The sequence below is a fragment of the Lampris incognitus genome, chromosome 1, assembly GCF_029633865.1.
Source record: "Lampris incognitus isolate fLamInc1 chromosome 1, fLamInc1.hap2, whole genome shotgun sequence".
Classification (NCBI taxonomy): domain Eukaryota; kingdom Metazoa; phylum Chordata; class Actinopteri; order Lampriformes; family Lampridae; genus Lampris; species Lampris incognitus.
The window spans coordinates 43,677,017-43,703,359 of NC_079211.1; the positions used below are offsets into that span (position 1 = coordinate 43,677,017).

At 42.8% G+C, this 26,343-nt stretch overlaps 6 non-coding genes across 6 annotated transcripts; all 6 read right to left on the reverse strand.

Annotated features, from left to right (window-relative positions):
- Nucleotides 1-12,183: 12,183 nt before the first annotated feature.
- Nucleotides 12,184-12,256, reverse strand: trnar-ccu (transfer RNA arginine (anticodon CCU)). Its single transcript has one exon. It is a non-coding gene; the product is annotated as a tRNA-Arg (tRNA).
- A 2,613-nt stretch (nucleotides 12,257-14,869) lies between these two features.
- trnar-ccu (transfer RNA arginine (anticodon CCU)) lies at nucleotides 14,870-14,942 on the reverse strand. Its single transcript has one exon. It is a non-coding gene; the product is annotated as a tRNA-Arg (tRNA).
- A 2,661-nt stretch (nucleotides 14,943-17,603) lies between these two features.
- trnar-ccu (transfer RNA arginine (anticodon CCU)) lies at nucleotides 17,604-17,676 on the reverse strand. Its single transcript has one exon. It is a non-coding gene; the product is annotated as a tRNA-Arg (tRNA).
- Nucleotides 17,677-20,331: 2,655 nt separating this feature from the next.
- On the reverse strand, nucleotides 20,332-20,404 carry trnar-ccu (transfer RNA arginine (anticodon CCU)). The gene has a single exon. It is a non-coding gene; the product is annotated as a tRNA-Arg (tRNA).
- A 2,659-nt stretch (nucleotides 20,405-23,063) lies between these two features.
- On the reverse strand, nucleotides 23,064-23,136 carry trnar-ccu (transfer RNA arginine (anticodon CCU)). The gene has a single exon. It is a non-coding gene; the product is annotated as a tRNA-Arg (tRNA).
- A 2,600-nt stretch (nucleotides 23,137-25,736) lies between these two features.
- On the reverse strand, nucleotides 25,737-25,809 carry trnar-ccu (transfer RNA arginine (anticodon CCU)). The gene has a single exon. It is a non-coding gene; the product is annotated as a tRNA-Arg (tRNA).
- Nucleotides 25,810-26,343: the final 534 nt, after the last annotated feature.

Sequence of the window (26,343 nt, forward strand, 5' to 3'; positions counted from 1 at the left end):
CAACATCCTGTGCATCAATAGACTACTACCACAGTAATACCATCAGAATCATCACACTGTCATTCATCAAACTGCTCGTTTCTCTCATCATCTGACTCCCCAAGTTCAAAGTCCAGTTCTGGACCATCCTGCTGTTTTTGGTTACTGCAGGTCTGTAACCTGCACATGTCTGTGCATGGAAGTCCATTTGACAGGCACATGCAGCTTGGCATTTTGCATGAATGCACACACTTGCATGTTAGCATTTCCAAGACCACATCTGGTGCAGGTGGGGAGCGCATCCAGTAAATGGCCAGCTTGCCTTCATCGTCTGTCCATCCATACTCAGTAGGGCTTGGCACCACAGGGTTAGCCTGCAGACAGCACTTCCATATTGCTGCCTGATAGTTGGCTCGTTGAACATGCATAAAGAGACAGTCTCTACATGGTGGCAGCTGGCTGGACTCAACCTCTCCCCTTTTGGTGCAGAAGAGCTGGTAACGCAGTTTGTTCACCTCAGCAGTGCTGCTATTAGCAACATACATCCGACAGGTGAACTGCTCAATTTTCTGGAACAGCTCATCACTCACATTCCATGTCTGTCCCAGTTGACTAAAAGTCTCTTGGCAGGAAGTGTGCTTTCTCACTATCTTCAGGGCATTCAGCTTCCCTCGACCAGCGAATGCACTGACAGTGTCGCAGCCTGTGAAGGCATGTAAGCCAATTAGGCTGTCACAGATGCTGTCTCCAAGTGAACTTGCCAGTTTGGTGATGTTGACAAACCGTGTGCGGTTCTGAGTCCCACACTTCTGGTAGATGGGACAGGTGATGTCCTTCTGGAAGCCAAGACAAAGCACCATGACATCAGTGTCCTCAGCTGTGATGATAACTGACTTTGAGCCCGCATTTGCTGCATGCAATGCATGCAGGAGCAGACGGGTGTCAGCTTCTTCATGTGTGGAGTGCAGTTCTGCTGCTTCCTCCCACCCATCTTCTGTCAACTTGTCGCAGGTTTCCTCACAGGTCATGTACAACACCTTGCCATGCAGCATAGCTCTGTATCGTGGGAGTTTCCACTCTTCCACCAGAAACTTGATGAGACTGGTCTTGTTGGAGGAACTGCACAGAAATTTTCTCCACTGCTGGACGTGGTGTCCCCCTGCAAGATTCTTGTACTGGAGAGTGATGTCTCCACCCCGGTTCAGTCGTTAAGCATCTTTGATCGAAGTCTGGTGATAGACATCAAAAACAACATCAATCCTCCCACTCTGTGCTCCCTCATGGAGGACCTGGGTCAAGGCTGACTCTGCCACCTGTGCAAAGGTTTTGTTGTTGCCATTCATTTTTTGGACCAGGCTCATCCCATCAATGATGGAAGTAGATGGGATTGGGATGTCTTCTGCAGGAGATACATTCTTTTCAAGCTCTCTGGCAAGTGTAGCCTTGTTTGTTTTTCGTAAGGACCCATCAGCATTTGCCAGTGCCCATGGTAGTGGGCCCAATGGGTAGGCAAGGACATCCTTCAGATTCACCTTCCTGCTTTCAGCCACCAGGATCATGTGACTGAAAAGGTTTCTATCTGCCTTCAGAACCACATCCTGTGCTTTCTTTCCATGAGCTTGTTTTGTGCTGACATTGGAGAATGTTTTCAGACTTTGCTTGGTCATCTTGTCGTGGAATTTCACAGGTGGTGGGTCTGCATCTAACCTTGTTTGCTGGAATGCTTGGTAGGCCTCTTCTCCTTTCTCAAGAGCTCTCAAGAGATCTATGGTCACATCAGGTGGAGCCATGTTGCCAGTGGAGAGGCTAACCAAATCAATCTCATCAGGGGACATAGGATTGAGCCAGTTATTCTCCATAAGGTCCATGAGAGACTGGACATCTGCTTCATCTCTCTTGATCCTTGGACTCTGTAGATCTGGATGAGACCATTTGCACCTGCCTTGACCTGTCAGGTCTCTCAGCTGTCTGAGGTACATGCTTCTATACTCAGCTGTGAGATAATATTTGGTCACAGCTCCTGGCTTCAAGCTGAATCCCTTTGTCCCTCCAGCTGTTTGGGTGTCTTTGTTCACCGTTTCTTCTATAGCTTGGTCAACAGGGATTCGGCCAAAGGGATTGGTGGAGCCCAGTTGGACTGAGAAGCCTCCTTCCATGAATTCTGTGTACACATCTGGGTGTGTCATGGGCAGCTCAGACATCTGGGCGTAGTAGTAGGGGAGGTAGCGTGCATAATTCATCCTGTCATAAGCAAAGCACCATGGGATCATTGCTCGAATGCTAGCCAAGTGTAGCATCCAGTCTCCCTCTCTGGATGCTCGGATGAGCCCCAACAAGATTTCAACCATGTCCAAATAGGACATCCAGAAGTTTGAGAGGCTGCCGTTTCCACCTCTAAGGAACTCACGGTAGACTTCAAATAGATAGATCCATGATGCGTGTACAAGAGCTGTTCTCGAGGACCTCCTTCAAAGCATGTTGTGAGACTTCTTTCCCAAGGCTGTCAATGGTCTTCAGTGTCTCATTCAGGTGAACCATGTCATTCCTGTGAGTTTCTTCCAACCAGGACAGGAAACCATTCAAGGTCAGTCGCATGAGAGCCTCATACAGGAGCTTGTGTAGTCGCACTGCCCTGTTGTACTTGCGGCCATCCATAACACCAGCAATTGAGCCTTCTGCAATCATGCCAGACTCAATGCAGAGGTCTTTGAGTCCAGCATCTTGGAAACGCTTTCCTATTATTGCCAGCAGTGTGCAGATGGTGTGGAATACCCCAAGCCTAACGATGATATCATGGAACTTGTCATGGTGTTTCCATGTGATCTCGACAGCCTTCGCATACAGGGCTTGGTCAAAGACACAGACAATCTTCCTCAGGTCTAAGCACTGCATGATGCTCAGTGACTGGTTAAGCACCTCGTTGACAGTAGACATTTGTGTCGTTGGAGCATTGATGGTAGGCAGATAGCCTATATTGTCGGGGATGACCATCATCTCTCCTCGAGTCAGGATGTTGAAGCCTGTCCAGCTGCTGACTGACTGTTCTTCTTGTTGTGACATGCGTGCTAGGACCCAAAGAAGGTTTTTCTCTCTGGCAAGCTTAGTATTGGCTGCAGTATCGGCATCTGACTTTTTGCTTTGTGGTGGCCCTACCCGTTGTCCAGCATTGTAAGTTGGTAACATTGGTGGGGGTCCATCAATGCTTCTCTTCTTTGTTTTGGGAACAGTGGGCATGGGTTGGACAGGAAGTGGGTTGACTGGCTTTGCTTGCACAGCAATTCCCTCACCACTGACAGTTTCTTCAAGACGGTCGATATTGTCAAAGGCTAAAGTTGTGAATATGCCAGGATGGATGTTAGCTGGAAGGGCAATGCCACTCCCTGATGATGAGAGTTTCTGGAGACACAGGGCAGTGTTGATCTCTTCCATCTGTGAATAGGACACACTGTGACCAAGTCGGTTGAGGATGTTTATCAACTCTACATTTCCTGTCAACGATTTGACACCGAATGGCAGAACAATGTGCTTGGAAGGCTTGGTATTTCCACATGTCACTGCATATACTATGTCATGGCCAAATGACTGCAGAAGGCACTGCACTCTCTGGGATGCATGATCAGGATCATTTGAGCCTGTGAGTAGAGAGTACAGGAAGATAATGAGCGACTCTGGAATGGTAGGACATTCTGCTTCTGGTTTGACTTCAGGCGGCCAGGTTTGAGGAACATCTTGACTTTTAATGTCTGCTCTCAATTTGATGGCTGCTTTGGCTATAACATCTTGTGCACTGACACTTTTCAGGGTCTGCAGCTCCCTTTTGAGAGACTGATTTTCTTTGGCAAGTTCCCTCATGGACAAGTTATCGGCATAGAGGAGGAATTTTCCTTTCTCATCAGGGAATATCTGCAAGGCTCCAGCAAACTCACTCTCCAGGTTTCGCCTTATGTGCTTCTTGGTTGATTCCTTGACTTGGGCAATGCCTTGGGAGTTCATTGAAGCTACCAGTCTAGAAGAGAGATCAGTCATTGTCATCACTTGAGGATTGCCAAAAAGCTCCATCCTGATGAAGAGGAACAGCTCATTGTATGCCTTATTCACAGCAGCTTCATACTGGGCTGCAGCATCATCATCTTCATTGCTGGCAACCTCTCCTTTGGAAACCTCTTCTTTGGTGTAAAGTCTATAGCATGACCTGTGGTAGTGCCCTTCAGCTGCTACAAGGTCTCTACTCACAATGGCAAGGATTCTGCTGTCCCTTTTCTTTGTGGCTGCACTCCTGATCTTTGCATCAGCTCACAGTTCTCGACACTGCACCAGTACTTCTCTCGTATTCTGTCTCTTGGAATATTTGCTGTTTTTCTGACAAAATATGCACTCTGCATCATAAGTCCTAGATGTACTTGGAGCATGTCGAGCTACTCTCTTAGATTGTTTCTCTTCAGCAGAGACACAACTTTTCTTTTCTTTTGCAAGGAGGCCATGAAGAATTTGCTTCATAGTGAAGATACTGCGACACTTTCTGTGGTAGTAGATTGCTGGAATCTGTCCCTCAGGAATGTCTTTTGCCAGTTTCAAAACTGGTGCATGATTTCGTATCTGAGCTGCCCTGAGCAGAGTTCTCCATGAGTCGACACTTTGTAGTGAAACCAGCTTATCTGTATCATCAGAACAGTAGATAATGCACTCCACCCGTGGGCGCTTTGGTATTGGGTAAAAACTTGCTTGTTCACCAGTGGCCATATTCAGTCAGTTTTCACCTGCCACATACAAACAAATACATGTAACTTAGGTGTATGAACACTACTAAAACAAAGTTTACTTTTCTTCACCAGCGTCATATTACCATTATTTATCTTACATAGCCACAAATAGATACATTTCCTAGTTGCTATGCAACAGCTGTATTTTGTCCACATGAGGCCGCTAAAATCAACACAAGATGAAAGTTCCTCGTAGCCACTTTAACTAATCATATTAACATATACATTAAAGAACATGCTAACATTATGGGAAATTAGCTTACAATCTTCTCCAGAGTGAGACAAGAAGATAGATACCAGTTTCCTCTATATGTGTTTAGTAGAAAGCTATCTGGCTGCACGTTAGCCTAGCTTAGCACAATGAATGGAAGTACACAGTACTGGTTATCCTTGGTTGTTGGCCAACTAAGAACTGTCCCAGAGTTTAAGCTAGGCTAATCAGTACCAGGGGTGTTGAAATGCTATATTTGTAAAAATCTGGGCAAATACACAATCGTGAGAGGCACAGAAACAGGTCTCCTGAAAGAAAAATGAAATAGCTGCTCATTTGGAAAGGTTATCATGTATTATTTTACTTCTGTTAGTGTACCAAATAAAATGGCACCAGTGAAGTTGTGTCACCTTGGGTGATATCGATATCTGGTCTGACCCATGGACTAACTGGATTTGGTCTAGTTAGTTTCTTAGTAATAATGCCTTTCTAATTTAAGGTTCACAATCACCTCACACAATGAAATAGTATGGGTATATTATACATTTCCTGAATCTTTACAGTCCTGTGAGTATTCCAGTTTTTGTGTTTTGTGTCCCTGATATTCCTAGATGCCACAGGGCTAAAAGAAAGTATATAGTTTAGGCGAACATTGCAGAAAGATGTGTGTTATTGACGGGTTGAAGATCTCAAGTGACCTCTATATTTGCGAGAAATATCCACAACAGGGCTTGAATGAAAGCTAAGAAGGTCCCCTTTAAAATGATACAAAAGACAATATTATAGAACATTGAAAAATGTCCTGACCATGAGGCTAAACCAGGATATGCACCAGCGTCTAAAATGCAATTTACTTTAGGGGGTGGTTAACTTCATGAGCTGATAACTGTGATACAGCTGCCACTCAGGAATGGTTATCATACCAAAATATAATCTACAGACATGGATCCTTTCAAAAATTATAAGTAAGTTTTGCCACCTTGAGTGTACCGAAATAGGAAATTTTGGGCTCTGGCCCATGGACTATCTCAGTCAATTTAGCGCGCACTAAGGAATTTGTTGCTTCAATTTACTACATTTACCATCAACACTGGCTGGACATCCGCGTAAAAGTTTGCGAAATTTCCCTGTAAACCAGAATCTGTTTAGAGGCTTCGTTGTCTTGAACAGTTGTTTGAAACGCTGGTTTGACGTTTTTTTTTTTTAAATCTTTACAGCCCAAGCCACTGGACTTGTTTATGTTCTAAATCACAGCCACATTTTGTCCACTAGCCATTTGTGTTTTGCATTTTATAAAGATGGCTGACAAATGATTTGACGTCTGTTGATATTAGTTGGAGATTCTACTTCCGCTGTCTTGTGTGAATTGATTTGTATTGTCTTAACTGAAAGATGATGCTGCTAAAATTGTCTCAAGAAATAGTTTTGCCTTTAGCATTGTTAATTAAAGATAGCTGTTGTGTAAAAAAAACAAAAAAACAAAACAAAACAAAAAACAAATAAATCTAATTCCAGCTGGTCGTATTATAATTGACTCTTCATTGCTCTGCATTAATTTCAGTAACCATGCATTGATGGGGGAAATTGTGTAATCTTACTGCTTTCAAAAAATAACGTTTTAAGGGCAGTTAACCCTCTTGACTACTCTTTTTTTTCTATTAAAGAGCAAAATTGATCCAATAAGCTTGATACAATTACTACTTTGCAGATATTGTGATTAAAAATCATTGTTTTCACTACTGATGTAAACTGTGAACAGTTTCAGCCACATCGCTCAGTGCTAAATTCCCCTGCTCTCCCAATAATATTAGCTCTGTTTGCATGCAGTTCTGACTAATCAAATCGATTAACCCTCATATGAACACTTTTTTGGACAGTTTCTTTTGCCATTTTCCCTTTTTGTCTTAGAGAGATGAAAATCAGGTGGTTGATTCTCACGTGATACATGTGATGCTGACAGAAGAGGAAGTAAGGATTTTAATTTAATTATAAATCTGATTAATTGATAAATTATCGATGTTGATAGTACATTATTTGTATTTCACAATTGTAGAAACATTTTGTTTTCGTCAAGCTGATGATACACTGTCACTCTTTCTGACCAATTCTAACCACTCAGCTTGGAAAGAATGGGCGTTGCAGGTAGGAAAGTGAAACGGCAAAATGTGATCATGGGCGCAGGCATAGGACTGCCTCTGAAGTTAAAACGCTTCAAAGCTGTGGGTGGGGTTGGGGCTGATGGACAGAATGGCAGCGATGCTAACAAAGTGTCTGTGGAAGGACTGGTGATTTGGGGTGGAGAGCCAGGTGAAGAGGACCGGGTCAGCAGCACCACCAAAAATGGCAGCTCTTCAGAAGGGGCCTGTCTTCAGGCCAGAGGGTCATTGTCCCCTACATTGCACCCTCAGTCCAAATGGACCAATCAAATGCTCTTCTGTCTCGATATCCTGCCCACGTCAAGGAAAATGGGTGCACAATTTCCATTCAAGGAGCGGTGGACTCAACCAACCCTGTCTCTCATATGCCCACTCCTCCTCTCCTGAAACCAGCCCCCTCCTCATTCTCTAACACATAATTCCCCCCTCTTGACCAAATGCCAAGCCCAGTCCCCAGAGTCCCAGCTTCTAAGACCTCTTGAGTGCTCCAGCCAGACAGAGAAGAGCCCTCCCAGTTAGCCAACATTAGAACAGCTGCTCTCGTGCCCCCAGGGCCTGTCACCATTTCTTCGTCCTCTCCTGGCAGTGTACGTGCACTTGGCCACACTACCAGAGGAGACAATTGTTTTTTTTTTTACCAGGATCCAAGACTATAACAACCTACCCCCACCAACGAGCATCCAAATGACATCTGAACTGACATTTCAAATGAGGGTGGTTGTGATTATCAAGTAGGGCAGGCATAGTTATTCATGTGCCATGAACTACCATAAGTGTGCAGGTTCTCTAACCAACAGAAAGCAGACAATATGACTTATTGGCACACTTGGAAACAAAGAGTACAGATGAAATAGCAAAGCGTTATTTAATCAGTAGTTGGAAAACACACATACAAACAATGCTGGGCGGCCAATGTAGGACCAGATTTTCCCTGAAGGTGACTATGACACCATCACAAGTGACGGTTCCTGGTGGCAATATTGACTACGACAAGCACCTTAGGGATTAACTCTGTGTAGACTTTTTTTTAGGGTAAAACTAGCTTTTAGCAGAGGTTTATTGGCATCCAGATTATGGTCCAGGTATGCTTTTGCTGCAATTAACCCAAATGGGATTTGAACCCACAACCGCTGGCATATGAGTTCAGTGCCTTATCCATTAGACGACTGGGGCTGCATGGTTTTCGATCTGAAGGCTCAGGACAAGCAACTGCAATAAACATTATGACATGTAGGGCTAAAGCGTCAGGCCAGGACTCCACCGTCTACACTCATCTCCAGGCCATTGGCCACTCTTTCAAGAATGAGGATGTGCACATCCTTTATAAGGAGGAACACTGGTTTGAACGGGGAGTCAAAGAAGCCATCTATGTTAGGGGGAACGACCATCCCTGAACCGGGGGGCGGGGGGCTAAGCGTACATCTGTCCCCATCTTGCAATGCTGTGACTGCAAACATTCCCAAATCCTCTGTGGATAGTACACTTCGCCACTGAAACTGTAGTTAATGGTCACGCCCATATTTGCATATGAAACTGGTCTTTGGTTTCAGTCGTTATGCAACTGTATGGTTTATAAAAGTGGGGATACCTGCATTCTATTTAGACTGAAGATGTCACTTAGATGAGTGATGAAACGTATCTGTCAACAACCGCTGTATCCACATGAACTGATTCAACCTTCTTTGATTTTCTTACTGAGCATGCATAAAGACAGACTGATGGTGAATTTTCTGGGTTGGCTACACCATCACAACCAAACAAGTAGGTTATTGTGCACTTGCTGGTGTGGTGCAAATTTGACTTATTAGCACACCTGGAATCAAAACGTACAGATGAAAATAGGAAAGCACTTGGTTTAATAGGGGGTTGGAAGAAGAAGCTGCATACAAACAATGCTGGGCGGCGAATGCCTGATGTAGGAGGTATGTTTCCCTAAAGAAGAAGACTGACAGAGAATTTTGTGGGTTGTCTACGACACCATCACAACCAAAGCAGCATATTATGGTGCACTTGTTAGTGTGGTGCTAAGTTGACTTACTAGCACACTTGGAATCAAAGAGTACAGATGAAAATAGCAAAGCACCTGATTTAGCAAGATATTGGAAGGAGAATTTTGTACGTTACAATATGCTTAAGCGCAGGGACGCGCTTCCCGAAGGAGGGAGGATAGTGTAACGTGCATGCATAAGTAGACACGTTGGCCCTTGGCTAACGGGTCTGACTCTTTAGTCGAGCGGTTAGCGATGTCTCCCGCGGTGCGGGCGATACGAGTTCGCGTTCCGGCTGCTGCAATATTATAGCTCCCTCCAGTAATAGACACGAGGCACGAGATCATGGTTAACAAAACGGGGCGTTATTCCTATATCGGACCAACCTGTGGGAGCTGGGTTAAAAGACAAAAAAATACAATAAATTAGATGTATGTATTGTATTTACAATCCTTAATTCCCCGACATCAATACAACAGGTAGCATATTGAGCTGACACATTTATAGTATATGTAAAGTATGTATTAAATAGCCATCCATCCATTATCCAAACCGCCTATTCTGCTCTCAAGGTCGCGAAGATGCTGGAGCCTACCCCAGTAGTCATTGGGCGGCAGGCGGTGAGACACCCTGGACTGGCCGCCAAGGCCATCACATGGGTTTTCTTCGTGTTACAATATTGGCTAAGCCAAGGTTATGCGTATGTGCGCTCATACTGATGTCACCACTGGACGGCGTGTGTTGACCTGTGGTCTATGAAAGAGCGTGTGCAAAAATAAAGAAACCATTCCGGTTACAGCAACACCGATGAAGTCCGCGCGTGGTTTTTCTCCGTGAAATAAGTCTAGTTGAGCCGGTATTCCTGCCCTCAGAGATGACAACATCAACACCCCGGGTGCTACGGTTCTCTCACACAGTCCAAAGACATGTAGGCCAGGTGAATCGGCCGTGCTAAATTCTCCCTATAGGTGTGACTGTGTGTGTGTGTCGGTCATTATTTGTCATTTACAGTATAGTAAAACACAGCAAAATGAACTTAAGCATACCTCGTAGGCTGCTCACTACTTAAGAGGGGCTAAATCTCGCTTGGTTTGTCTAAGGTCTTGCTGTTGTTATTTTGGCACTTCGACTGCAAGCTTTTTCTTAGCAAATGGTTTCGATCCATTGACCTCTGGGTTATGGGCCCAGCACGCTTCCGCTGCGCCACTCTGCTGACGAAAGATATCGTTTTTACATGGGAAAACATACCAGGAGCATTGTAAAAATACTTAACAAACACAGATCTTGTGCCGAGGCCTTTGTGCAAAAAAATACTGCACATAACAAGGACAAATAATCCTACATGACAAGATACCGCTGTGCAGATTTTTTTCCTTTTTTTTTTGCAGTTACATTTTCTCACATACAGCAACAGAAAAAAAGTGTAGGAATTGGCATAGTAGAGTGATACACGGTAGCTGTATCATCGCCACGAAGCAAGGAACATTTTTAGGCTTTTCTTGAAGTAAGTAAGTCAGTTGTTCTGTTGATAACCAGGAGGTTATTCCACCATTGAGGGGGCTAGGTGAGAGAAAAAGTCTGGATCCATAGCTTGTCACTCTAGTAGATGGGATAGATCAAATGCCACAAGAGGCAGAGCAAAAAGCTTGAGGAGGAGTGTATCTGCTGATACAGGACTGCAAGGCGCAGTTCTGTGGACTGCACGGAATGCCACCAGTAAGGATTTGAACTTTATGTGAACAGCAACTGGAATCCAGTGTAGTGATACATAGAGAGAGTAATGTGTACATTTCGGGTCGTTTCATGACCTGAAGCTTGTTTGTTCTTATGTGGTATGAGACAGCAAGCCATTACCTGGAAGACAATATGCTAGGTGAGAGGACTACAAAGCCAACAACAAAACACACCATGGTACACCTCTCATAACCAACGAAGATCAACTCCAGTGGTGGACAGAACACTTTGATAACTGCTCAACAGACAGCCTGCTCAACTGACAACCGAGGTCCCACCTGACCCAATCCTGTTGGAGATAAACCCGCCACCACCACCACCAAGAGAGAAATTAGGAAAGTCATGTAGGCCTTTAGATCCGATGAGACAGAGGGGCTGGACAAAATACAAGCCGAAGGCCTCAAGGTCGACATGGAAACATTCACCAAGCTAGGTAAGCTTTGTGAGAGGACTAACAAGCAAACAACAAAACACAGTCTCCCATCCAAGCCTATACCTGCTTAGTTTCCATCATTTGGCAGAGCCAGGGTACATGTTCGTATGGGTGCCAGCATTTTACAATGCTGTGATTGCAAACATTCCCAAATCCTCTTTGAATTTTACACATGCCCATTGAAACTGTAGTTAATGGTCACACTCATATTTGCATATGAAACTGGTCTTCGGTCGTTATGCAACTGTATGGTTTATAAAGGTGGGGATATATGCAGTCTGTTTAGACTGAAGATGTCACTTATCTGAGTGATGAAACACATCTGTCAATAAACGTTGACTCCACATGAACTGATTCAACCTTCTTTGATTTTCTTACCTGGATTATGAGCATGCGTGAAGACAGACTGATGGTTAATTATCTGGGTTGGCTACGACACCATCACATCCAAACAAGTAGGTTATGGTGCAGTTGCGGGTGTGGTGCAAATTTGACTTATTAGCACACTTTGAACCAAAATGTACAGATGAAAACAGGAAAGCACTTGATTTAATAGGGATTGGAAGAAGAAGCTGCATACAAACAATGCTGGGTGGCGAATGCCTGATGTAGGAGGTACGTGTCCCTAAAGAAGGAGCCTGACAAGAGCATTTTTTGAGTTGGCTACAACACCATCACAACCAAACCAGCATAGTACGGTGCACTTGTTGGTGTGGTGCTAAGTTGACTTACTAGCACACTTGGAATCAAAGAGTACAGTTGAAAATAGCAAAACACCTGATTTAGCAAGGAGAAGCTGGCTACTAACAAGGCTGGGTAACCAATTGTTCATGTTTGACTGGAAGGGTATTGTCACAGAAGAAGAAGCATGAAGGAGAAAGTTCTGGTTTGGCTAGGACACCATCATATCTAAACAAATAACCACCCCAGATGGGACTCGAACCCACAATCCCTGGCTTAGGAGGCCAGTGCCTTATCCATTAGGCCACTGGGGCTGGACAACTCTGCTTCTGAAGGCTCATCACAAGGCATCACAGTAAAAAACATGGCATTCAGTATTTGGACATTTGATTTCGGTGGGACAATATGAAAATTTCATGTCACATTAATCATGGCCAATACAATTGTGATTCATATTATAGCTCCCTCCAGTAATAGACACGAGGCACGAGATCATGGTTAAAAAAAAAACGGGGCTTTATTCCTATATCGGACCAACCCGTGAGAACTGGGTTAAAAGACAAAAGTAAAAAAAATAAAATAAATTAAATGTAATTATTGTATTTACAATTCTTAATTCTCCTAGAGCAATACAGTAGGTAGCATATTGAGCTCACACATTTATAGTATATTTAAGTTATACGTAAAATATCCATCCATCCATTATGTAAACTGCTCATCCTGCTCGCAAAGATGCTGGAGCCTACCCCAGCAGTCATTGGGCGTCAAGACATCGCTGTATAAGGCCTTGCTATCTCGATTGGATGCTTTTTGTTAGCAGAGGATGGTTTCAATCCATCGACCTCTGGGTTATGGGCCCAGCACGCTTCCGCTGCGCCACTCTGCCGATGAAAAATAAAGTTTTTAAATGGTAAAACATACCAAGAGCATTGTAAAAATACTGTTAAACATATTGTGCCGGCAACTTTGTGCAAAGACTACTGCACATAACAAGGACAAATAATCATACATGATACGATCCCGCTGTGCAAGTTTTTTTTAACATTTACATTTTGTCATTGGTATATATTTAGTATATATATATTTTATTCAAAATCACATACAGCAGTCAGTGACTAGCCAGAGAAAAAAAGTGTAGGAATTGGCATAGTAGAGTGATACACAGTAGCTGTATCGTTGCCACGAAGCAAGAAGAATTTTTAGGCTTTTATTGAAGTAAGTAAGTCAGTTGTTCTGTTGATGACCAGGAGATTATTCCACCATTGAGGGGCTATGTGAGAGAAACGTCTAGAACAAGAGCTTGTCACTCTAGTAAATGGGATAGATCGTATGCTAATAGAGGGAGAGCAAAAAGATTGAGGAGGAGTTTATCTGCTGGTACAGGATTACAGGTAGCAAGGTGCGGTGTAAGGATACATAGACAGAAGTAACGTGTACATTTTGGAAGGTTGAAGACCAGTCAGGCAGCACCATTCTGAATTTTTGCATCACCCTCTAGGTCTCCTGTCTTGCACTAATGGCTGTCTCGGTCTGTTGGTATTTGTCTTGCACTGCAGGAATGAAATACTCACTGCGGTCGCAGCTTTCACTACACAGAAGTGGGACGTAGTTGGGTTGATCTGCTGAAACAGTTTGTACATGACCTGAAGCTTGTTTGATCTCATGTGGTATGAGATGGCAAGCCATTACCTGGTAGACAATATGCTAGGTGAGAGGACTGCAAAGCCAACAACAAAACACACCATGGTACACCTCTCACAACCAAGGAAGATCAACTCCAGTGGTGGACAGAACACTTTGATAACTGCTCAACAGACAGCCTCCTCAACTGACAACCGAGGTCCCACCTGACCCAATCCTGTTGGAGATAACCCTGCCCCCACCAACACCAAGAGAGAAATTAGGAAAGTCATGTAGGCCTTTAGATCCGATGAGACAGAGGGGCTGGACAAAATACCAGCCGAAGGCCTCAAGGTCGACATGGAAACATTCACCAAGCTAGGTAAGCTTTGTGAGAAGACTAACAAGCGAACAACAAAACTCAGTCTCCCATCCAAGCCTATACCTGCTTAGCTTCCATCATTTGGCAGAGCCAGGGTACATGTTGGTATGGCTGCCGGCATCTGTCGCCATTTTACAATGCTGTGATTGCAAACATTCCCAAATCCTCTGAATTTTACACATGCCCATCGAAACTGTAGTTAATGGTCACACTCATATTTGCATATGAAACTGGTCTTCGGTCGTTATGCAACTGTATGGTTTATAAAGATGGGGATATATGCAGTCTGTTTAGACTGAAGACGTCACTTCTATGAGTGATGAAACACATCTGTCAATAAATGTTGACTCCACATGAACTGATTCAACCTTCTTTGATTTTCTTACCTGGATTATGAGCATGCGTGAAGACAGACTGATGGTGAATTTTCTGGGTTGGCTACGACACCATCACATCCAAACAAGTAGGTTATGGTGCAGTTGCGGGTGTGGTGCAAATTTGACTTATTAGCACACTTTGAACCAAAATGTACAGATGAAAATAGGTAAGCACTTGATTTAATAGGGGGTTGGAAGAAGAAGCTGCATACAAACAATGCTGGGTGGCGAATGCCTGATGTAGGAGGTACGTCTCCCTAAAGAAAGAGCCCGACAAAAGAATTTTTTGAGTTGGCTACAACACCATCACAACCAAACCAGCATAGTATGGTGCACTTGTTGGTGTGGTGCTAAGTTGACTTACTAGCACACTTGGAATTAAAGAGTACAGTTTGAAATAGCAAAGCACCTGATTTAGCAAGGAGAAGCTGGCTACAAACAAGGCTGGGTAACCAATTGTTCATGTTTGACTGTAAGGTTATTGTCACAGAAGAAGAAGGAGAAAGTTCTGGTTTGGCTAGGACACCATCATATCTAAACAAATAACCCACCCCAGATGGGACTCGAACCCACAATCCCTGGCTTAGGAGGCCAGTGCCTTATCCATTAGGCCACTGGGGCTGGACAGTGCTGCTTCTGAAGTCTGATCGCAAGGCATCACAGTAAAAAACATGGCATTCAGTATTTGGAAATTTGATTTCGGGTGGGACGATATGAAAATGTCATGTCATGTTAATTATGGCCAAAATAATTGTGATTCATATTATAGCTCCCTCCAGTAATAGACACAAGGCACGAGATCATGGTTAAAAAAAAGGGCTTTATTCCTATATCGGACCAACCCGTGAGAACTGGGTTAAAAGACAAAAATAAAAAAAAATACAATAAATGAAATGTAATTATTGTATTTACAATTTTTAATTCCCCTAGAGCAATACAGTATGTAGCATATCGAGCTCACAAATTTATAGTACATTTAAGTTACACATTAAATATCCATCCATCAATTATCCAAACCGCTCATCCTGCTCGCAAAGATGCTGGAGTTTATCCAAGCAATCATTGGGCGTCAAGCGAGAAGACATCCCTGTCTAAGGCCTTGCTATCTCGCTTGCAGGCTTTCTGTTAGCAGAGGATGGTTTCTATCCATCGACTGCTGTATTATGGGCCCAGCACGCCTCCGCTGCGCCACTCTGCTGACGAAAAATAACTTTTTTACATGGTAAAACATACCACGAGCATTGTAAAAAGACTTAACAAACATAGATATTGTGCTGACAACTTTGTGCAAAAAATACTGCACATAACAAGGGCAAATAATCCTACATGATACGATACCGCTGTGCAATTTTTTTTACATTTACATTTTGTCATTGATATATATATATATATATATATATATATATATATATATATATATATATATATATATATATATATTTATTCAAAATCACATACAGCAGTCAGTGATTAGCCAGAGGAAAAAAGTGTACGAATTGGCATAGTAGAGTGATACACAGTAGCTGTATCGTAGCTAGGAAGCAAGGAAAATTTTTAGGCTTTTCTTGAAGTAAGTAAGTCAGTTGTTCTGTTGATGACCAGGAGATTATTCCACCATTGAGGGGCTATGTGAGAGAAACGTCTAGAACAAGAGCTTGTCACTCTAGTAAATGGGATAGAGCGTATGCTAATTGAGGGAGAGCAAAAAGATTGAGGAGGAGTTTATCTGCTGGTACAGGATTACAGGTAGCAAGGTGCGGTGTAAGGATACATAGACAGAAGTAACGTGTACATTTTGGAAGGTTGAAGACCAGTCAGGCAGCACCATTCTGAATTTTTGCATCACCCTCTAGGTCTCCTGTCTTGCACTAATGGCTGTCTCGGTCTGTTGGTATTTGTCTTGCACTGCAGGAATGAAATACTCACTGCGGTCGCAGCTTTCACTACACAGAAGTGGGACGTAGTTGGGTTGATCTGCTGAAACAGTTTGTACATGACCTGAAGCTTGTTTGATCTCATGTGGTATGAGATGGCAAGCCATTACCTGGTAGACAATATGCTAGGTGAGAGGACTGCAAAGCCAACAACAAAACACACCATGGTACACCTCTCACAACCAAGGAAGATCAACTCCAGTGGTGGACAGAACACTTTGATAACTGCTCAACAGACAGCCTCCTCAACTGACAACCGAGGTCCCACCTGACCCAATCCTGTTGGAGATAACCCTGCCCCCACCAACACCAAGAGAGAAATTAGGAAAGTCATGTAGGCCTTTAGATCCGATGAGACAGAGGGGCTGGACAAAATACCAGCCGAAGGCCTCAAGGTCGACATGGAAACATTCACCAAGCTAGGTAAGCTTTGTGAGAAGACTAACAAGCGAACAACAAAACTCAGTCTCCCATCCAAGCCTATACCTGCTTAGCTTCCATCATTTGGCAGAGCCAGGGTACATGTTGGTATGGCTGCCGGCATCTGTCGCCATTTTACAATGCTGTGATTGCAAACATTCCCAAATCCTCTGAATTTTACACATGCCCATCGAAACTGTAGTTAATGGTCACACTCATATTTGCATATGAAACTGGTCTTCGGTCGTTATGCAACTGTATGGTTTATAAAGATGGGGATATATGCAGTCTGTTTAGACTGAAGACGTCACTTCTATGAGTGATGAAACACATCTGTCAATAAATGTTGACTCCACATGAACTGATTCAACCTTCTTTGATTTTCTTACCTGGATTATGAGCATGCGTGAAGACAGACTGATGGTGAATTTTCTGGGTTGGCTACGACACCATCACATCCAAACAAGTAGGTTATGGTGCAGTTGCGGGTGTGGTGCAAATTTGACTTATTAGCACACTTTGAACCAAAATGTACAGATGAAAATAGGTAAGCACTTGATTTAATAGGGGGTTGGAAGAAGAAGCTGCATACAAACAATGCTGGGTGGCGAATGCCTGATGTAGGAGGTACGTCTCCCTAAAGAAAGAGCCCGACAAGAGAATTTTTTGAGTTGGCTACAACACCATCACAACCAAACCAGCATAGTATGGTGCACTTGTTGGTGTGGTGCTAAGTTGACTTACTAGCACACTTGGAATTAAAGAGTACAGTTTGAAATAGCAAAGCACCTGATTTAGCAAGGAGAAGCTGGCTACAAACAAGGCTGGGTAACCAATTGTTCATGTTTGACTGTAAGGTTATTGTCACAGAAGAAGAAGGAGAAAGTTCTGGTTTGGCTAGGACACCATCATATCTAAACAAATAACCCACCCCAGATGGGACTCGAACCCACAATCCCTGGCTTAGGAGGCCAGTGCCTTATCCATTAGGCCACTGGGGCTGGACAGTGCTGCTTCTGAAGTCTGATCGCAAGGCATCACAGTAAAAAACATGGCATTCAGTATTTGGAAATTTGATTTCGGGTGGGACGATATGAAAATGTCATGTCATGTTAATTATGGCCAAAATAATTGTGATTCATATTATAGCTCCCTCCAGTAATAGACACAAGGCACGAGATCATGGTTAAAAAAAAGGGCTTTATTCCTATATCGGACCAACCCGTGAGTACTGGGTTAAAAGACAAAAATAAAAAAAAATACAATAAATGAAATGTAATTATTGTATTTACAATTTTTAATTCCCCTAGAGCAATACAGTATGTAGCATATCGAGCTCACAAATTTATAGTACATTTAAGTTACACATTAAATATCCATCCATCAATTATCCAAACCGCTCATCCTGCTCGCAAAGATGCTGGAGTTTATCCAAGCAATCATTGGGCGTCAAGCGAGAAGACATCCCTGTCTAAGGCCTTGCTATCTCGCTTGCAGGCTTTCTGTTAGCAGAGGATGGTTTCTATCCATCGACTGCTGTATTATGGGCCCAGCACGCCTCCGCTGCGCCACTCTGCTGACGAAAAATAACTTTTTTACATGGTAAAACATACCACGAGCATTGTAAAAAGACTTAACAAACATAGATATTGTGCTGACAACTTTGTGCAAAAAATACTGCACATAACAAGGGCAAATAATCCTACATGATACGATACCGCTGTGCAATTTTTTTTACATTTACATTTTGTCATTGGTATATATATATATATATATATATATATATATATATATATATATATATATATATATATATATATATATATATATTTATTCAAAATCACATACAGCAGTCAGTGATTAGCCAGAGGAAAAAAGTGTACGAATTGGCATAGTAGAGTGATACACAGTAGCTGTATCGTAGCTAGGAAGCAAGGAAAATTTTTAGGCTTTTCTTGAAGTAAGTAAGTCAGTTGTTCTGTTGATGACCAGGAGATTATTCCACCATTGAGGGGCTATGTGAGAGAAACGTCTAGAACAAGAGCTTGTCACTCTAGTAAATGGGATAGAGCGTATGCTAATTGAGGGAGAGCAAAAAGATTGAGGAGGAGTTTATCTGCTGGTACAGGATTACAGGTAGCAAGGTGCGGTGTAAGGATACATAGACAGAAGTAACGTGTACATTTTGGAAGGTTGAAGACCAGTCAGGCAGCACCATTCTGAATTTTTGCATCACCCTCTAGGTCTCCTGTCTTGCACTAATGGCTGTCTCGGTCTGTTGGTATTTGTCTTGCACTGCAGGAATGAAATACTCACTGCGGTCGCAGCTTTCACTACACAGAAGTGGGACGTAGTTGGGTTGATCTGCTGAAACAGTTTGTACATGACCTGAAGCTTGTTTGATCTCATGTGGTATGAGATGGCAAGCCATTACCTGGTAGACAATATGCTAGGTGAGAGGACTGCAAAGCCAACAACAAAACACACCATGGTACACCTCTCACAACCAAGGAAGATCAACTCCAGTGGTGGACAGAACACTTTGATAACTGCTCAACAGACAGCCTCCTCAACTGACAACCGAGGTCCCACCTGACCCAATCCTGTTGGAGATAACCCTGCCCCCACCAACACCAAGAGAGAAATTAGGAAAGTCATGTAGGCCTTTAGATCCGATGAGACAGAGGGGCTGGACAAAATACCAGCCGAAGGCCTCAAGGTCGACATGGAAACATTCACCAAGCTAGGTAAGCTTTGTGAGAAGACTAACAAGCGAACAACAAAACTCAGTCTCCCATCCAAGCCTATACCTGCTTAGCTTCCATCATTTGGCAGAGCCAGGGTACATGTTGGTATGGCTGCCGGCATCTGTCGTCATTTTACAATGCTGTGTTTGCAAACATTCCCAAATCCTCTGAATTTTACACATGCCCATCGAAACTGTAGTTAATGGTCACACTCATATTTGCATATGAAACTGGTCTTCGGTCGTTATGCAACTGTATGGTTTATAAAGATGGGGATATATGCAGTCTGTTTAGACTGAAGACGTCACTTCTATGAGTGATGAAACACATCTGTCAATAAATGTTGACTCCACATGAACTGATTCAACCTTCTTTGATTTTCTTACCTGGATTATGAGCATGCGTGAAGACAGACTGATGGTGAATTTTCTGGGTTGGCTACGACACCATCACATCCAAACAAGTAGGTTATGGTGCAGTTGCGGGTGTGGTGCAAATTTGACTTATTAGCACACTTTGAACCAAAATGTACAGATGAAAATAGGTAAGCACTTGATTTAATAGGGGGTTGGAAGAAGAAGCTGCATACAAACAATGCTGGGTGGCGAATGCCTGATGTAGGAGGTACGTCTCCCTAAAGAAAGAGCCCGACAAGAGAATTTTTTGAGTTGGCTACAACACCATCACAACCAAACCAGCATAGTATGGTGCACTTGTTGGTGTGGTGCTAAGTTGACTTACTAGCACACTTGGAATTAAAGAGTACAGTTTGAAATAGCAAAGCACCTGATTTAGCAAGGAGAAGCTGGCTACCCAATTGTTCATGTTTGACTGTAAGGTTATTGTCACAGAAGAAGAAGGGGAAAGTTCTGGTTTGGCTAGGACACCATCATATCTAAACAAATAACCCACCCCAGATGGGACTCGAACCCACAATCCCTGGCTTAGGAGGCCAGTGCCTTATCCATTAGGCCACTGGGGCTGGACAATGCTGCTTCTGAAGTCTGATCGCAAGGCATCACAGTAAAAAACATGGCATTCAGTATTTGGAAATTTGATTTCGGGTGGGACGATATGAAAATGTCATGTCATGTTAATTATGGCCAAAATAATTGTGATTCATATTATACCTCCCTCCAGTAATAGACACAAGGCACGAGATCATGGTTAAAAAAAAGGGCTTTATTCCTATATCGGACCAACCCGTGAGAACTGGGTTAAAAGACAAAAATAAAAAAAAATACAATAAATGAAATGTAATTATTGTATTTACAATTTTTAATTCCCCTAGAGCAATACAGTATGTAGCATATCGAGCTCACAAATTTATAGTACATTTAAGTTACACATTAAATATCCATCCATCAATTATCCAAACCGCTCATCCTGCTCGCAAAGATGCTGGAGTCTATCCAAGCAATCATTGGGCGTCAAGCGAGAAGACATCCCTGTCTAAGGCCTTGCTATCTCGCTTGCAGGCTTTCTGTTAGCAGAGGATGGTTTCTATCCATCGACTGCTGTATTATGGGCCCAGCACGCCTCCGCTGCGCCACTCTGCTGACGAAAAATAACTTTTTTACATGGTAAAACATACCACGAGCATTGTAAAAAGACTTAACAAACATAGATATTGTGCTGACAACTTTGTGCAAAAAATACTGCACATAACAAGGGCAAATAATCCTACATGATACGATACCGCTGTGCAATTTTTTTTTACATTTACATTTTGTCATTGGTATATATATATATATATATATATATATATATATATATATATATATATATATATATATATTTATTCAAAATCACATACAGCAGTCAGTGATTAGCCAGAGGAAAAAAGTGTACGAATTGGCATAGTAGAGTGATACACAGTAGCTGTATCGTAGCTAGGAAGCAAGGAAAATTTTTAGGCTTTTCTTGAAGTAAGTAAGTCAGTTGTTCTGTTGATGACCAGGAGATTATTCCACCATTGAGGGGCTATGTGAGAGAAACGTCTTGAACAAGAGCTTGTCACTCTAGTAAATGGGATAGATCATATGCTAATTGAGGGAGAGCAAAAAGATTGAGGAGGAGTTTATCTGCTGGTACAGGATTACAGGTAGCAAGGTGCGGTTTAAGGATACATAGACAGAAGTAATGTGTACATTTTGGAAGGTTGAAGACCAGTCAGGCAGCACCATTCTGAATTTTTGCAATCACCCTCTAGGTCTCCTGTCTTGCACTAATGGCTGTCTCGGTCTGTTGGTATTTGTCTTGCACTGCAGGAATGAAATACTCACTGCGGTCGCAGCTTTCACTACACAGAAGTGGGACGTAGTTGGGTTGATCTGCTGAAACAGTTTGTACATGACCTGAAGCTTGTTTGATCTCATGTGGTATGAGACGGCAAGCCATTACCTGGTAGACAATATGCTAGGTGAGAGGACTACAAAGCCAACAACAAAACACACCATGGTACACCTCTCACAACCAAGGAAGATCAACTCCAGTGGTGGACAGAACACTTTGATAACTGCTCAACAGACAGCCTCCTCAACTGACAACCGATGTCCCACCTGACCCAATCCTGTTGGAGATAACCCGCCCCCACCACCACCAAGAGAGAACTTAGGAAAGTCATGTAGGCCTTTAGATCCGATGAGACAGAGGTGCTGGACAAAATACCAGCCGAAGGCCTCAAGGTCGACATGGAAACATTCACCAAGCTAGGTAAGCTTTGTGAGAAGACTAACAAGCGAACAACAAAACACAGTCTCCCATCCAAGCCTATACCTGCTTAGCTTCCATCATTTGGCAGAGCCAGGGTACATGTTGGTATGGCTGCCAGCATCTGTCGCCATTTTACAATGCTGTGATTGCAAACATTCCCAAATCCTCTGAATTTTACACATGCCCATCGAAACTGTAGTTAATGGTCACACTCATATTTGCATATGAAACTGGTCTTTGGTCGTTATGCAACTGTATGGTTTATAAAGATGGGGATATATGCAGTCTGTTTAGACTGAAGACGTCACTTCTATGAGTGATGAAACACAACTTTCAATAAACGTTGACTCCACATGAACTGATTCAACCTTCTTTGATTTTCTTACCTGGATTATGAGCATGCGTGAAGACAGACTGATGGTGAATTTTCTGGGTTGGCTACGACACCATCACATCCAAACAAGTAGGTTATGGTGCAGTTGCGGGTGTGGTGCAAATTTGACTTATTAGCACACTTTGAACCAAAATGTACAGATGAAAATAGGTAAGCACTTGATTTAATAGGGGGTTGGAAGAAGAAGCTGCGTACAAACAATGCTGGGTGGCCAAATGTCTGATGTAGGAGGTACGTCTCCCTAAAGAAGGAGCCCGACAAGAGAATTTTTTGAGTTGGCTACAACACCATCACAACCAAACCAGCATAGTATGGTGTACTTGTTTGTGTGGTGCTAAGTTGACTTACTAGCACACTTGGAATTAAAGAGTACAGTTTGAAATAGCAAAGCACGTGATTTAGCAAGGAGAAGCTGGCTACAAACAAGGTTGGGTAACCAATTGTTCATGTTTGACTGTAAGGTTATTGTCACAGAAGAAGAAGGAGAAAGTTCTGGTTTGGCTAGGACACCATCATATCTAAACAAATAACCCACCCCAGATGGGACTCGAACCCACAATCCCTGGCTTAGGAGGCCAGTGCCTTATCCATTAGGCCACTGGGGCTAGACAGTCCTGCTTCTGAAGGCTCATCGCAAGGCATCACAGTAAAAAACATGGCATTCCGTATTTGGAAATTTGATTTCGGTGGGACGATATGAAAATTTCATGTCATGTTAATTATGGCCAAAATAATTGTGATTCATATTATAGCTCCCTCCAGTAATAGAGACGAGGCACGAGATCATGGTTAAAAAAGAAGGGCTTTATTCCTATATCGGACCAACCCATGAGAACTGGGTTAAAAGACAAAAATAAAAAAAATACAATAAATGAAATGTAATTATTGTATTTTCAATTTTTAATTCCCCTAGAGCAATACAGCAGTTAGCATATTGAGGCTCACACATTTATAGTATATTTAAGTTATACATTAAATATCCATCCATCCATTATCCAAACCGCTCATCCTGCTCGCAAAGATGCTACAGTCTACCCAAGGAATCCTTGAGCGTCAAGACATCCCTGTCTAAGGCCTTGCTAGCTCGATTGCAGGCTTTTTTTAGCAGAGGATGGTTTCGATACATCGACCTCTGGGTTATGGGCCCAGAACGCTTCCGCTGCGCCACTCTGCTGATGAAAGATATTGTTTTTAAATGGTAAAACATACCACGAACATTGTAAAAAGACTGTTAAACATAATGTGCCGGCAACTTTGTGCAAAGACTACTGCACATAACAAGGACAAATAATCCTACATGATACGATAACGCCGTGCAAGTTTTTTTTTAACATTTACATTTTGTCATTGGTATATATATATTTATTCAAAATCACATACAGCAGTCAGTGATTAGCCAGAGGAAAAAAGTGTACGAATTGGCATAGTAGAGTGATACACAGTAGCTGTATCGTAGCTAGGAAGCAAGGAAAATTTTTAGGCTTTTCTTGAAGTAAGTAAGTCAGTTGTTCTGTTGATGACCAGGAGATTATTCCACCATTGAGGGGCTATGTGAGAGAAACGTCTAGAACAAGAGCTTGTCACTCTAGTAAATGGGATAGATCGTATGCTAATAGAGGCAGAGCAAAAAGATCAAGGAGGAGTTTATCTGCTGGTAGAGGATTACAGGTAGCAAGGTGCGGTGTAAGGATACATAGACAGAAATAACGTGTACATTTTGGGAGGCTGAAGACCAGTCAGGCAGCACCATCTTGAATTTTTGCAATCACCCTCTAGGTCTCCTGTCTTGCACTAATGGCTGTCTCGGTCTGTTGGTATTTGACTTGCACTGCAGGAATGAAATACTCGCTGCGGTCGCAGCTTTCACTACACAGAAGTGGGACATGGTTGGGTTGATGTGCTGAAACAGTTTGTACATGACCTGAAGCTTGCTTGATCTCATGTGGTATGAGACGGCAAGCCATTACCTGGTAGACAATATGCTAGGTGAGAGGACTACAAAGCCAACAACAAAACACACCATGGTACACCTCTCATAACCAACGAAGATCAACTCCAGTGGTGGACAGAACACTTTGATAACTGCTCAACAGACAGCCTCCTCAACTGACAGCCGAGATCCCACCTGACCCAATCCTGTTGGAGATAACCCTGCCCCCACCAACACCAAGAGAGAAATTAGGAAAGCCATGTAGGCCTTTAGATCCGATGAGACAAAGGGGCTGGACAAAATACCAGCCGAAGGCCTCAAGGTCGACATGGAAACATTCACCAAGCTAGGTAAGCTTTGTGAGAAGACTAACAAGCGAACAACAAAACTCAGTCTCCCATCCAAGCCTATACCTGCTTAGCTTCCATCATTTGGCAGAGCCAGGGTACATGTTGGTATGGCTGCCGGCATCTGTCGCCATTTTACAATGCTGTGATTGCAAACATTCCCAAATCCTCTGAATTTTACACATGCCCATCGAAACTGTAGTTAATGGTCACACTCATATTTGCATATGAAACTGGTCTTCGGTCGTTATGCAACTGTATGGTTTATAAAGGTGGGGATATATGCAGTCTGTTTAGACTGAAGACGTCACTTCTATGAGTGATGAAACACATCTGTCAATAAACGTTGACTCCACATGAACTGATTCAACCTTCTTTGATTTTCTTACCTGGATTATGAGCATGCGTGAAGACAGACTGATGGTGAATTTTCTGGGTTGGCTACGACACCATCACATCCAAACAAGTAGGTTATGGTGCAGTTGCGGGTGTGGTGCAAATTTGACTTATTAGCACACTTTGAACCAAAATGTACAGATGAAAATAGGTAAGCACTTGATTTAATAGGGGGTTGGAAGAAGAAGCTGCATACAAACAATGCTGGGTGGCGAATGCCTGATGTAGGAGGTACGTCTCCCTAAAGAAAGAGCCCGACAAGAGAATTTTTTGAGTTGGCTACAACACCATCACAACCAAACCAGCATAGTATGGTGCACTTGTTGGTGTGGTGCTAAGTTGACTTACTAGCACACTTGGAATTAAAGAGTACAGTTTGAAATAGCAAAGCACCTGATTTAGCAAGGAGAAGCTGGCTACAAACAAGGCTGGGTAACCAATTGTTCATGTTTGACTGTAAGGTTATTGTCACAGAAGAAGAAGGAGAAAGTTCTGGTTTGGCTAGGACACCAGCATATCTAAACAAATAACCCACCCCAGATGGGACTCGAACCCACAATCCCTGGCTTAGGAGGCCAGTGCCTTATCCATTAGGCCACTGGGGCTAGACAGTCCTGCTTCTGAAGGCTCATCGCAAGGCATCACAGTAAAAAACATGGCATTCCGTATTTGGAAATTTGATTTCGGTGGGACGATATGAAAATTTCATGTCACCTTAATCATGGCCAAAATAATTGTGATTCATATTATAGCTCCCTCCAGTAATAGAGACGAGGCACGAGATCATGGTTAAAAAAAAAGGGCTTTATTCCTATATCGGACCAACCCGTGAGAACTGGGTTAAAAGACAAAAATAAAAAAAATACAATAAATGAAATTATTGTATTTTCAATTTTTAATTCCCCTAGAGCAATACAGCAGTTAGCATATTGAGGCTCACACATTTATAGTATATTTAAGTTATACATCAAATATCCGTCCATCCATTATCCAAACCGCTCATCCTGCTCGCAGAGATGCTACAGCCTACCCAAGGAATCCTTGAGCGTCAAGACATCCCTGTCTAAGGCCTTGCTAGCTCGATTGCAGGCTTTTTTTTAGGAGACGATGGTTTCGATACATCGACCTATGGGTTATGG